A 15,294-nucleotide genomic window follows, 5' to 3' on the forward strand; every position below is an offset into this window, starting at 1 on the left:
TCCCTCCTTCTGGAAAGAACTTTATTTACATAGCTGTCACACAACAAACTTTCCTGATTTCCTTTCTACATTATAGGTTGCTTCTTAGTATCTTTTTTTGTTCCTTCTCATCTTCCCACTTTCTTTATTGTGGGATGCTTCCAAACTCAGGTCTTAAAACACTTTTCTATCTACCTGCCCTCCAGGTGATCATACCCATTCTCAAGGTTTTAAATAGTTTGTACATACTGCTCTATACTCATCCTAGTTTTATGTTTAGGCCCTACCTATTCTTGAACTCCTGCCTTGCATATTCAACTGCCTTCTGAACATCTCTACTAGAACATCTAATAGATTTTGTATTAGTTTCCTGGTTGGTAAAACAAATACCATAAATGGGTTGACATAGACGATGGAAATTTATTGGCTCAAAATTTTGAGACTAGGAGAAGTCCAAAATTAAGGTATCAGCCACGTGTGACTTTTCCCCAAAAGACTGGAATTCTGGGGTGGCTACTGGTGTTCCTAATCCTTGACTTTTCTGTCCCATGGCAATGTACATGGTGAGGTCTTCTTTCTCCTTCAGGTTCCATTGGCTTCTGGCTTCTCCTGTGGTTTTTTCTCTCTGTCTGAATTTTATTAAGTTTATAATGGACTCCAGTAATCTGGAATAAAACCCAACCTGAGGTGGTGGACTTGGCCCAGTGGTTAGGGCTTCTGTCTACCACATGGGAAGTCCGTGGTTCAAATCCTGGGCCTCCTTGACCCATGTGGAACTGGCCCATGCACAGTGCTGATGTGTGCAAGGAGTGCCATGCCACGCAGGGGTGTCCCCCGCGTAGGGGAGCCCCACACATAAGGAGTGTGCCCTGTAAGGAGAGCCGCCCAGTGCGAAAGAAAGTGCAGCCTGCCTAAGAATGGCACCGCACACATGGAGAGCTGACACAACAAGATGACACAACAAAAAGAAACACAGATTTCCGTGCCACTGACAACAGAAGCGGACAAAGAAGAAGACTCAGCAAATAGACACAGACACAGAGACAACTGGGTTGGGGGGCAGGGAAGGGGAGAGAAATAAATAAATAAATCTTTAAAAAAAAAAAACAACAAAAAACCCAACGTAATTCAGTTGGGCCACACCTTAACTGAAGTACCATCTTCAAGAGATCTTATTTACAAGGTGTCTATGCACGTCAGAAAGTGGACCAGACTAAGAATATGTCCAAACTGGGGTTTGCAATTCTATCTGCAACAGATCTTAAGCCTAACCAGACCAAACCGATCTCCTGGTTTCCCCTTCCCCACCTTCTTTACCCAGAGTTCTCTCTGTCTTCATTAATGGCCCCAGCCCCTCAGCCCAGAACCTTGAAGTCATCCTCAACTCAAACAATCCTTTTGAAATCCTTTCAGTTCCAACTTAAAATATAGTCAGAATACACATGTCATAACTTCTGCTACCATTCTAGCCCAAGACAACATCCCTTCCTCTTGGATTATTTCTATGGGCTTCTAAGTTTCTACTCTTTTCCCCCTAAGTCTCTTCTCAATTCAACAGTAAAGAATTTTTTTTTAAAAGTCAGATCATGTGCTTGATCTACTCTAACCCTCCAATGACTCTCATCTCACTCAAAGTAAAAAATAAAGTCCTTAAAATGGTCTTCAAGCACTACACAATCTAGTCAGGCAATAAATCATGAAATACCTTTCTAAAAACCACTGTTCCCCTTCTTCACTTGTCTCCAGTCACATTGGCTTTCTTGCTGTTCATGGAATATCTCCAGCATATTTCTACCTCCAGAAATTTGTTTTTTTGTTTTCATTTCCTAGAATGTTCTCTCTCTAGATATCGGTATGGCTTGTTCCTTTGTTTCTGTCACATCTTTGCTTCCTGACCTTGTTCTTCAAAATTATAAATCATCTTCATTCTTTATCTTCTTCCCATTCTTCACTTATTTTGATTGTTCTCATCACCTGGTTATACACTCATCTACTCCCCCAATTAGAATAGAAGCTTCACTAGAGCAAGCATCTATGGCTATTTTTGTTCAAAGCTATATTCTCAGTGCCTGGAACAGTGTCAAATAATAAGTGATCAAGAAATATTTATTGATGGAATTAATGAGAAAGCATTTCATAAAATATAGTACACTATAAAAACAGAGGTTATTATGTTTTTTACTGGTCATACAAGAAATACAACTAAAGTAATTAAGCATCCATTTCTCTAGGCCTAGAAATTATCTCTGACACTTCTGTACATTCTTTTGAAGATACAAAGATAGTAGGGACATAATTGCCCTTGTCTGCTCTATTTGCACTAGATTATATATTCCATGACTTTCTATTAGATTTGAGTTTTTTGAGAAGAAAGACCACAGGAATAAACAGGCTGGGTAAATGCCAGGTAAAGGTAAGTAAGTGTTGATCTTTAATCACTGTTGCCCTACTGAGTATGAATGTACTAACAAAAAATGCTATGAAATTAAAACTATACTTAGAAGAATCAAAATTAAAACAGCAGTTGTAGAGAAAGATTTGGATAAGTGTCCTTAGAAGTCTATTTTATGTTACTACTTTATGAAAAGTTCACCTTTGTGACAAGAAATTGCACTGTTATGACAGAGAACGTGTGTGGTAAAGTACTGAGTGCAGTGTGAGTGATGATGCCCAGCAATCACAATCAATGATGGATTCTATCCACTGTTAAATGACCCTGAAGTCTTTTTTTTTTAATTAGAGAAGTTGTGGGCTTACAGAAAAATCATTCAGAAAATACAGAGTTCAGAGTTTCTGAATCTGAATTTTCTTATCCTAATTATTTTATATCAGTGAGATCATAAAATATTTGTCCTTTTGTTTCTATTTCATTCAACATGGTGTCTGCAACATTCATACATGCTGTTGCATGTATCAAAACTTTATTTTTATAGCTAAATAATATTTCATTTTATGTATATACTGTATTTTATGTCTTCATTCATTGGTTGATGGAATGTTGGGTAGCTTCCATCTTTTGGCAATTGTGAATAATGCCACTATGAGCATCAGTTTGCAAATATCTGTTAAGGTCCCTGCTTTCAAACATTTTGGGTATATACCTAAAACTATATTTCTGGGTTAAATGGTAATTCCATACTTAACTTTCTGGGGAACGACCTGTGCTGGTTTGAGTCTTTTGTGGGTCTCAGAAAATCCAGTTCTTAAAGTGAACCATTCCTGTGCCTATAATCACATTGTAGATCAGAACTTTTGATTAGATTCAGTTAAGGGCCTTTGATTAGATGCAGGACCCAGGCTAGGTCTTAATCTTGCTGGAGTCTTCCATAAACAGAAGACTAAAAAGCTTCAGACAGAAGAAAAAAGCCTCAATGACAAAGAGAAATCTCCAGATGTTCCTGAACCCAGGAGAGAGAGAAAACTCACAGACACAACAGCCTGAGGCTAAAACACTGAGGGCCACCATTTTACATTCCCACCAACAATGAATGAGTGTTTCTATTTCTCCACATTCTCTCCAAAACTTGCTATTTTCCTTTGTTTTTTTAAATAGTAGTCATACTAGTAGGTGTGAAATGGTATTTCATTGTGGTTTTGATTTCAATTTCCCTGATGCCTGATGATGGTAAGTATTTTTTCAGGTGCTTATTGACCATTTGATATTTCCTTTGGAGAAATGTCTATTCAAGTCTTGTTGCATTTTATAATTGGGTTGTTTTGTCTTTTTATTGATTTGTAGGATTTCTTTATATATTCTTGATATTAACCCTTATTGGATATGTGGTTTCCAAATATTTTCTCCTAATCTATTTAGGTTATCTTTTTACTTATATGATGAAGTCTTTTGATGTCCATATGTTTTTAACTTTGATAAAGCCCATTTATCTATTTCTTTTTTTGTTGCTCATGTTTTTGGTATAAAGTCTAAGAAATCATTGCCTAACACAAGGTCCTTAAGATGTTCTTACTCTTTTTCTAGGCATTTTGTAGTTTTGGTTCTTATATTTAGATCACTAATCCATTTTGAGTTAACTTTTGTATGTTGTGTGAGGTAGGGAGTCCACATTCATTCTTTGCATGTAGATATCCAGGTCATCCTGGTTAATTCTTTCAGGCTGCCACTTGATAGATGGCACTGACATGCAGGCACCCAGTATGCTGATAGTGGACACTCTACTTCCTCCAAAATGGGTATAGGTACCTACAATGGGAACCTAGATTAGCTCCCCATGTACCAGGAAGAGCTGAGGAAGACTGAACAAGGGCACCACAACTTTCTACCATTTTTCCAGCTGTGTTTTCTTGACTTGACACCTGTGCAGTTACTGCAATCCTTTAACTATTTTTCAGAGTTTTGAGGAAGATGTCTTTGTTTTTGCTAGTTGCTCAAAGATTCTGTGGGTAATGAAACCCTGGAACATCTTACATGACCATCTTGGTTCTCTGAACTCATATTATCAGATATACATATGTACAAATTCCCGTATACCTTGGGAGAATACAGACAGTAATGTTTAAAGGACAGGCTTCCTGTTTTATCTTACATTTACTTTGAAAACCCAGAGCAAAACACATTCCGGGAAGATTAACTGTAAAAAAATATTCTGAAACACAGTGTGACAAAAATTACTGTCTTAAGAAGGGGCAGGAAGAAAAGATCTACAGTATTTTCTTCTTTCCCACTGTAACCACAGCAACCGCAATTCTTCATGGTTTTTATAAACCATTTATGCTTTGGGGAAAGGAGAAAGAGAAAAATTTGAGATGACCACATTCCCTCTCTCCATCTCAATTCTTCGTTCCTTAGTTCTGCACTCATATAATGCCAGGGCAGGTCTTTTGCAACTGTTTGCTTACTGATTTCTCTGATTCTAGGCTCAATTCTCTCCATCCTCCGTGACCAGTATAATTTTTCTAAAGCATGAGTTTGTACTTGTTTTCTTTCTGCTCAGAGTCCTTAAGTATCTCCTATATACAAATCAGTGTAAAACACAAAGTGTTGTGTGATCCTGCTTCTTCAGTCTTATGTTGATATGATGATGATGGTGATGATAGCTATCATTTATTGCACATCTTCTTTAGCTTAGACACTGTGCAGATACTATAGATGTCTGTTTTCATCTTCACAGCAATACTGCAAGGTAATTATTTTTCTCTCCTTTTAACAAATGAAACTCAAGTAAGTTAACTATCTTGTTCAAAGTTACCCAGTAATGGGTCAGTGCTATGAGACTAAGCGTGTCTGACTTCAAACCTCATGATCTTTCTTCTTTGAAGAAAGCTTAGCTAAATGAATCTATTTGTAATTTCCCAGACATTTCTCTAGGAATCCATGTTCCTATGCATTTGTACAGTTTGCTTTCACTGTCTAAAATACTCTCTCCCCTTGATCACTCAGATAATCATCTTCCATCCATCAAACAACTACAATACTCCTTTTCCTCTGAGGCCATCCTTGATACCTTTCCTGCCTAAAGGCATTTAGGTAATCAACTCCCATAGCTGTCTTCAGTGAATCCTGTATATAACTCTATTACAACACCTTAATTATCACGTTAGTAAGGTTTTTATATCTGACTCAATTTTTTGAATATAATTTCCCTTAAGGCAAGTGCTATGAATCATTCTTTTTTTTTTTTTTTACTTACTATGCATTTCATGAAAGTAATTTTCAGGTGTTCCAAAACACTATAATCAAAGTATAAGATAGATACTTTGGAAACAGTTGGATTTTGCATGTTTTGTGCATTGCATCACCCTGTTGTTTAGGGATATTTATCTCTATTTAGTCATGGATACCCCTATTTATTTTTTAATTGAACCATTTGACATTGCTGAATTGATTTCTCTGAGGCTTAATTTCCCTGCTGGGCTATTCTAACCAAGGCTTTTCTCTTGTATTGTTTTCTGTACCTACTTCTTAAGGATAAAAATCATTTGCTTGTGTGGCTAATGACAGTCCTAATTCTTTTCATCCTCCTGTGGTGCTGAGGTTCACTGGTATGCCTAGGATTGCTGGTAAAAATGGATAGTTCTATTTTACATAGCACAGAGATTTCTGCAAAAAGTGGAAGAATGATTAACCATTGCCAGTGGTAGCATGTTGCTCATGTGAATGATATATTTTACATGGCCACAGAAGAAATAAAATATTGAATACCTTTGCTCAATAATATTGCCTGCTATTTGTCCATAAGGTCAGGTTTTAGTAGGGACATCATGGTTCCGTTTTTTCTCATCTTTTTGGCCTCATTTGGTCTAGCCTTACCCTGAAAGTTATATTTCCACTCTTTCTTTTGTGTCAACAGGGTTCTTTAAGTCCCTGGTATTTAGATACAAGAAATGAACAAACTCTTCTGCCCTAGTTATTTGAAGGAAGGAATAAATAAATGTTGTTAAGTATGTGTAGCAATTTGACATGGTTATGAATTTCAAAAATAGATATATGATTATGCTTGTAATTTGTCTGTACCTGGGTGTGATTAAGTCGTTATTAGGGCTTTGATTGGGCCATGTCATTAGGGCGTTGAGTCCCCACCCTTTGGTGGGTAGGGACTCACAGATAAAAGGCATGACAAAGGACAGAGTTGAAGGCTATTAATGCTGGAGTTTTGATGTTGGAGTTTGATGCTGAAGCCTTAAACTAGAACGCCAGGAAGGAAGCACACAGAGGAAAGAGAAGCAAGCCCAGGAAGGGAGGAACCCAGGAAGCCTAAACCCTTGCAGACTTCAGCAGCCATCTTGCTCCAACACGTGAAAATAGACTTTGGTGAGGGAAGTAACTTAAGCTTTATGGCCTGGTATCTGTAAGCTCCTACCCCAAATAAATACCCTTTATGAAAACCAATCAATTTCTGGTATTTTGCATCAGCACCCCTTTGGCTGACTAATACAGTAGACCATCCCCTATGACTAGAAAACCACAGAACATGGTATTTACTTTTGTATCTCAAGTTCAAAATCTCACTCTATAGTTGCTGAGCAAAGGATAAAACATTGAATGCTGAAATGAGACTCACATTCTGACTTCTGCACACACAAAAAATAATACCAACATTTTAAACTTTGTGTCTTTTCAAACTATTTGAGGATTACATAGTCAGATATTTGTAGTCTTAGATATGATGCATGCATCCCAGAAATAATTGATAATAATCCAAGAGTTCTTATTTTGAGCCAGGCACAGTGCAAGGTACTAGAATCAGTGAGTTGAATAAGATTAACTTTTCCCACAATCATTTTAGTCAATGAAACAGAATTATACATAGATAATCATCACACAATGTAGAGACAGTTAAAATACATGATCTTATAATGCAGATCAATGCTTCCAGAATAATCTTAAAAAATAAAAACTAATCATGTTATACCCTAACTTAAAACACTTGAATATTTTTCTATTGTATAATGAATAAAGGTCAAACTCATCAGCATGCCATACAAGATTTCTGCTCTCAGACCTTGAATACTTTCCTAGTCCTACTTCCTAAGGAACACTTTTTTTTTTTATCACCCCATGCTTCAGTCTTGTTGGGATATTATCCTTATAATAATCTCTTCTTCCTCTGAATTCAATTATATACAAAATATGTACAAAATATATGTACAAATATGTACAAAGTATGTACAAAATTATGTACAAATTATGTACAAAATATGTAAAAAATTATGTACAAATTATGTACAAAATATATGTCAGGATATATATATGCATTTATATATTATATACAAGTAAACATATTTGTATGCATGATTATATGATTTTTGGCTCTCCAATTAGATTTTACATGTTCATAAAAACAAATCATGTGGCTTAGATCTATTCTGTATTGTGTGCTAAACACACATGAAATTATTAAATTTTTGTATGATGAAGAAGAAAGCAAGAGAGAAAGGAAAGAACACTTAGTAGAAAAGGTGAGAAGGTGAAAGAGATGGTGTTTCACTCCAAAGACTGGGACTTTCTATAGTTGCACTGTCCACTAAGGTAGCCCCTAATGACATGTGGTTATTTAAATTAAATTAATTCATATTAAATAAAATTAAAATCCATTTCTTCAGCCACACTAACCACACTCTAAGTGCTCAATATCCATAGGTGTCTGGTGGCTACAGTACTGGAAAATACAGAGCATTTCCATCAGGGGAGAAAATTCTATTGGACAACACTGATCTGTAGTATGTTATCAGTGTCCCTTTAAGTGCTGATATATCACAATCCTTTTGGTTATCTTCAGATATTTTTAAAGAAAATAATATTCTAGACTAATGTTTCAAATAGTTTTATAAAAATATACATAAAAGAAGCTCAGTACGTGTTGAATTAATCCTATATTTGCCATAACTTTTCTCAACCTCTCATTCTTCAACAGAAAACCATAGTTTAATAAAGTTTTCTTAGTCATACACATTTTCATGCATTTACTTGCTTTGATTGGGAAATGTAGATTTGATGGGCAAAGGAGAGTTGTTAGTCAATATTAAGAATTTAAAATCATCAATTTTTCAACAGGTACCATTCAATACACCTTAAATATAAAGCTAATATTTGGATGTGAGATTTCTGACATGTAACCAAGGTCATGCTCAATCTACTAAAGTGGAGTAAAATGTATATTTAATCCATTGGAATAATCTGTTTGCAAACAATTGTGAGGTAGAAAATTGAAAGTCTGTTTAAGGTGCTAAGAATATTGTGATTGCATGTAGAGAACAGATGAAACAGTAAGCCTTATAAAAATCTTGAATAAATACTTATATAAATGTAGACAGGTAATCAGTTCACCAGTATTTGCATTTCATGGTGTACTCAAAGCTAATACTATGTCTAAGAGGAGAAATACTTTATAGAAATCAAAACAGGTAAAGGAGGTAGCTGTTTTGATAAGAATTGGCTAACACTTGAATTAGAGTAAATTTCAAAACATTCACAGAAGGTCTTCATCTTACTAATAAAGTAAGAGAATTTGAACACATGTCCATGAAATGTTCACATTAGGTGTTTCCCGTAGGAAGTTGTTACAGATCAAATTAGTTATTTAGATGAATATTATTTCAGGGATCACCACAGAGAAGTGATGACAGAGTTGAGTGCCTCTTGTGAAAGAAGGAATAAGGCAAATTAAAACAAAGTATTTTGAAGCATTTAATCTGAATTTTTTAAATGTTGTCTTCCTTTCTTTGATAGTTCTAAAATTGGAAGTAGTTGTTAATAAGGTCATCCTAAGTCAGATACTGCTTTTTATGTTGAGTGTATTTATTATAATTTGTATGTCCTATATCACATATTAGAAAAGCTAAGAGTAACCTTGTGTATATTTTAAGTGTCTGGTGTGACTACCTGGAATCATTTTAAGCAACTTTTACTTTGTATTAAAATTCTATAATCCTCTTGTTTTTATTCAAGGAGAAAGTATTCCAAGGCAACATTTTAAAAATTTGTGATTTTAACCTTGGGTTGTTGCACAATTTCTATTCTATTCTTAAAGTATTAACGAGAACAAAATCTGTGTTTATTTCCTGTTTCTGAATGAAGAATAATAGTGGATTTATATTTCTTCCCTCTCTCTTTCCTTCTTTCATCTCTTTTCTATCTTTCTTTTTATGAAGAGTTATTGAACATCTATTCTGTACCACTCACTGTCTGTGCTAGATGTAATGTTATTGTCAATAAACCAAACAAAGGTGTTCTTTATCTACTGGGAATTTAAAGCAAGGAATAGACAAATTAAAAATTAATTTAAAAATATGATGCAGTGCAAAAATAATTCTCACATCAAGTTTATATTATAGTAACAATTAACATGATAATTAATAGAGGTCATAGTTCCAGAAGAAAAGCACTAGTAAGCTCTAAGTTGAATTCCTTACTATAGCACCTATTATTTTCAAGCAAAAGAAAATCCAAACCAATCTGTTTTAAAACATAGTTAAATTACATCTGTAATAAAATGTTTAGAGGGAGGGGATGGTAACATCAAGGCACATATCTCTACTCCATTCATACCCTGCTGGCAATACTCATAGAGAACCAGGTGCAGCAGTCCCTGGCCTCGGGGCAGCGCATTATTGGCCTGATCAGTCTTCATAATTCTCAGTAATCTGAATTGGGTCATATGTTCATCAGTTATGGCATCAGCCCCAATAAAATGCAAGGCTGCTACAAAAGAGCAAAGAAGGGAGTTCCCCAGAAGTTAACAAGGGATTTCCTGGCAGGAAAATGAGCCGATGGAAACTGGAAGGACACCTTGAAGTGCACTGAACATCAAATTAACACAAACTGCAACTCTAGCTCTTATGGTAGGTAAATGAAGGGTAATACTTTTTATGTAAGTCTTGGTTTTGTGATCCATTTCTTGTAAGAAACAGCAGAATAGTTATAAAATGTTTATTACGTCTTCCAGAAAATTGTTAATCTTTTCTTCTTAAATTGATTTTTTTCTTCCTAGTTCATAAGCAGATGTTACATGTAGAGAAACTCTGGCTTGGAGCTATGAAAAGTTTTACCCAAATTCACAACTGGTTGATACTAGTACATGTAATGATTCCATAAATTGTGATTTTTTATCCCAAATCTCATTGACACATCTTGATAAATAGACTGGATATGGGAAGATATAACCAATACTTTTCATATGGTATGCAACAATGAATATTTGTTTTTGTTAACATTGCTTAATCTCTCTATATTTTAATTTCTTGATTTCAAAAATTAGACTAGGGAGAGGATGTAGCTCAAGTGGTTGAGTGCCTTTTTCCCATGTGTGAAGCCCTGGGTTCAATCCCCAGTATGTCCTAAACACAACAAAAAAATTATGCTATTGAAGCTCTGCTTTATGCAAATAAAACACTGTAATGAGAATAATTTGGGATAATATATGGGAAGTCACATGGACAAATATAAAATAGTAATATTATCTAATCATTAATAAAACAGATGCTGATACCAATATCCCAATGCATCTTTTAAAGCCAATTCCTGAGACACAGGGGTTTCAAAGAGAGAAATAGTTTTATTAGTTGTGCAAGCAATGGAACACAGTGACCTCATGGCCCCAAACTGCTGCTCTGATGGTTAGAAATTCTAATATTTTATAACATCAGGATGTAATAAATACTCGGGGTGGAGCTGAACACAGATTCCATCATTAATAAACATTAAAAGCATTACCAGATTTTGTCTAGGTTCTTGACTACACTGCAGAAAGAATTTCAAGAGTACATTGTGTGAGTTATGCCAGTAATTTACTCAGGTGGGGGGGATGAGAAATGGGAGAAAATAACAGATCAGGGGTCCCAGGTAGAAAGGAAGAGGCTGAAAAGTGATAAAGTGACCTGATTTACAGACTACAATTCCCCATTATAGATTATAAATGCCCAGGTTTTACTTGTGTGGTGACCATGGCAGGGGAAAAAGTGGACAGAATGGTGCACAGAGGGAAGGAACAGAGGTCCACAGGTGAGAAAGCACACAAAAGAGAGCTGACACTCTGTGTCTGCTTTTTGAGCTGTTGGTTATCCCACCCCTGTGCTAATGGCAGGGGAGGAGTTCCAGCTGTTTCTCATTTTGATTTGTTATCTCCGCCATCAATCTCCCATGAGAGCCCAGTGAAAAAGTCCTTGGGGAATATCTGGGGCTTCTCCTGGCTTCTGGAGGAAGTCTTCTTCTGAGTGGCAGAATTTTGGGGAGGGTTTTCCAGCAGCCATCTTGGGGTTGTTGATGTCCACATGGACTCTCTGCCAGGTTCCAGATCCATCTATTGATTCCTTATCTTACTAGCCAGCTTCATTCCACCCTCCATGAGTTTACACCTTTATTCTTAAAGGGATGCTTAAGGGAGATGATCATTCTTCTGTAGCTACTTCTTGCTGGTTAGGGGCAGCAGACCCTACCTGACAAGGTGTATAACCCTCCTGCTATTCCAACTCGGAGAAAGATGGGTCTGGAATATTGAGCAAAGCTGGATGAAGTTCCTATATGGCTAACAAGATATTGATTCTGGAAGAAATAAACATAATTAGAATTTTAAGAATATATGGTCCCACTAAGAGGACACTGGACCACAGAAGTAGAAAAGGCCAGGTGCCTGCAGAGGTTGCATTTTCCCAAAGTTGATGGAAAGGAGTATTCTTCCTTCAGAAGAATGGGAAGAAGCATTGCCCTTTTTAGTTAAGTTAAAGGAGATGAAAACAGCAAGATTTTTAAAAGGGGTGTCTGGATTGCTCTCCCCCTAGCAATAGGCACTTGGGCTAGAGTTAGAGGGAGCAGCTGACTTTGACATAGACACAACTTAGTTTTTCCTCTTGAAGAGATATTTCAGGCCATCCAGTGTCTGGCACTCGTGTGTCCTGTCAGGTGCATCCTATGAGCTGGCACTTTCTTAGGCAGCTGGCTTCATTCAGGATTAGTGTACAAAGCTGGAAATTCCTTTAACTTTAATAGCTGTGGGAATGATTAGAATCACAGAGTAAAGTTCCTTATACTTTGGCTTTAATTGACCATGAAGCTTGTTTTTTTTTACAAGTTTTGATCAGAACATGGTTTGCAGGTTCTGGGTAAAGAAAGGTTGTTTTGGGATCATTTCAAAGGGGTTAAATGGAAGTGGGTTTTAGCCACCTTGTTTGCTGTTTCCCTCTGGTGGGAAAATACTTAGCCCTGGTAGGCTAGCATGTGGATCTGTCAGTCCTCCCCAGGGTATGAGTGGGGCAGATTCTGGAATAAGGGAGGGAGACCTGAGCTAAGCATGTTCATTAACTACTTAGAAAATGAAGTTTATCAGGACTTTTAACATGTTCAATATCCTTCTGCAGATGATCTAGAATAGAAAAGATATCACCATAATCATCAGGCATATATCTAGATTAGGATATAGGTACAGTACTTAATATAATTAATGTACTACCTAATGTATAAGTTTCTCTTTGAGCTGCAATAAAGAGATTTAAGTTCCAGGTTTGCAATACCATACATGTTATCTCTTCATGGGAGCAGGCCACAATTTCAATTTATGTTTAAGTTCTACTCACAGTACTCTGGCTATCATTGCTCCACTTGGTATGTTCTTCACACAGCCAGCAAGCTGCAGTATCATTGACACTAGAGAGAAGTTAGGAAAGTAGGCTCCAGTATTCCACCAGCTTGGTGCGTAGTACCCTTTGGCACTATGAAACAGCTCCAGTCTGGAGGTGATATCCGTTGTGCATTTGTCTATATCAAGCCATTGTTGGCTGCTGCAGGAGTTTGAAACTGCAACATAGTCTTCATCAACTTCAGGAGCACATCCAGAGATGTAGCAGATACTTTTATTGTTTTAGGGGCCAGTGACCAACCTAGTTAATAACTCATATAGAGAGGCAATCTGCAGTGTATTGAAGGTGTGGTTTGAATGCACAGGAGAGTTTAACAGTGCTGAAGTCTATCTCTTGATTTTTATATACTTTTTAAACACTTCCAATGCAATGCATTACATATCAAATGAACTTTTCAGTACTTTGCTTCTTACTTCTACACTTTTACCATGAAGACATTAATTAGCATGTATTTTACTTTAGTAGAAGAGGAAAAATTATTTTTTTCCATTTTTTAAATGAAAATGGAAGATTCCCAATGGAATCAAGGTAACTTTTCATTACTATCACTTGAATATGCACACTGATATGACTTCCAGACAGGTTTCACTGCTATGAAGTTATTTTTTGTCATTTATATCAATTTAGGTTTCTAGTTGATAATGATTTCTTGGAAATAGCCATTTAAATGCTTCAGCTTAGAAGACGTTTTTACAAACTCTTTATAATTGACCACAACCACAGAAACTAGTTAACTTACCTTAGATTACAATTAGCAACCAATGGAATTTACTTTATGCATTTAAAAGAGGGCAGACCTATATTTCTTTAACTTAATTTCATTAGATATGAACTTAAAAGTTTCATTTGTTAATTTGATATTATCATCCTGATGTATGAAGTTACATACTGAGCAAATAGGCAGACATGAATAGAGTTTGGCACAGAAACATAAGACTCACTGCTATAATTTTCATACTCTTACAAAATAAGTTTAACTGTAGGATAACATTTAAAAGATTTCTTTGAAGGCTTCTTTTAATTACTCTAATTTGCACTGTGACCATGCAGTTTTGCAGAAGAATTTCATTCCTTAATTATTGGCTTATAACCAAAATATCTCCAATACTTTAATACAATTTTCCTTGGCTTCAGAAGTTTATTTTTTTACTTTGACTTAGCAGACCTTGGAAGAGCAAGATTAATTCTATGTATATTCACTGAGGCTATTGAAACCTCAGGGAAACTGGTTTCTCTTATGAATTGCCACTTTTAGGAACCCTGACAGTCAAGGCAGGAGGCCTCCTGCACTTCCATGTCCTTGAAGATAACAGGGCTCCAGTGGCCACTGGACTTGGAAGAGTGGACATTCAACCCTGAGGGTCAAGAATTCCACCAGGCAGCAATTTAGTCCACACTTGGAGCCATGAGAGAAAGCAGGGTCACTAATACCAGTAGGACAGGAGACAGGGATGTCTCAAGTTTGCTTTCCCCTGAGCCATAGGGGCAGAAGTTGTTATGAAATAACCATAAACAAAGGTAAGGGATGAGCCTAGACTTGAACTGACCATAAATGAAGGTAAGTTCAGTAAGCTTTACACTTATAAATGTGGGTTTATGCTAAATCTACCCAATTATCCTTCTGCTGTTTTATAATATAAAGGCATCTATAAATTTTCTTAACTCTTAGTTACAGTTTCTAGTAAGTTTTCACTTTGGGTAAATTGGGTACCCTTATTAACTAAGTCCCAAGAATTTTATTAGGAACAACTTTGAACTTTGAACAAGTTTCTCTGCTTTTTTAGTGTTGAATCAATTCCACTTGTGATTTATACATTAAATCCACTTACAAGACAGTGTGGACATTTAAAGGCTCATCTTTAGGTTACCTTTTACCATTATCCATTGTAACAAGTGAACCCCAAATCTGATTTCCTAGGCACAAGCAAACTGACAAAGTTAAACACAGATGTCAAAGTTCAACACAAGGTTAAACACAGATTAAAACAGAAGAGAGAATTTTATACCTTTAGCATTTCTAGGAACTCTTTGATCTTAATTGATGACACATGAGGTTTCTTTATCTTGATCACTATTCACACCTCTTATAGGCACAACCAAGTTTAAACTGAGAAGGCTGTTTCTAAAAGGGAATTATTCAAAGTTTGAGGTTTATTTCCTCATTTCCTTAAGGAGACACAGCATGAGGTTTCTGGGTCTCAGATCTATCCTCTTTTTTTACACTGG

Source organism: Dasypus novemcinctus, chromosome 12, assembly GCF_030445035.2.
Source record: "Dasypus novemcinctus isolate mDasNov1 chromosome 12, mDasNov1.1.hap2, whole genome shotgun sequence".
NCBI lineage: Eukaryota > Metazoa > Chordata > Mammalia > Cingulata > Dasypodidae > Dasypus > Dasypus novemcinctus.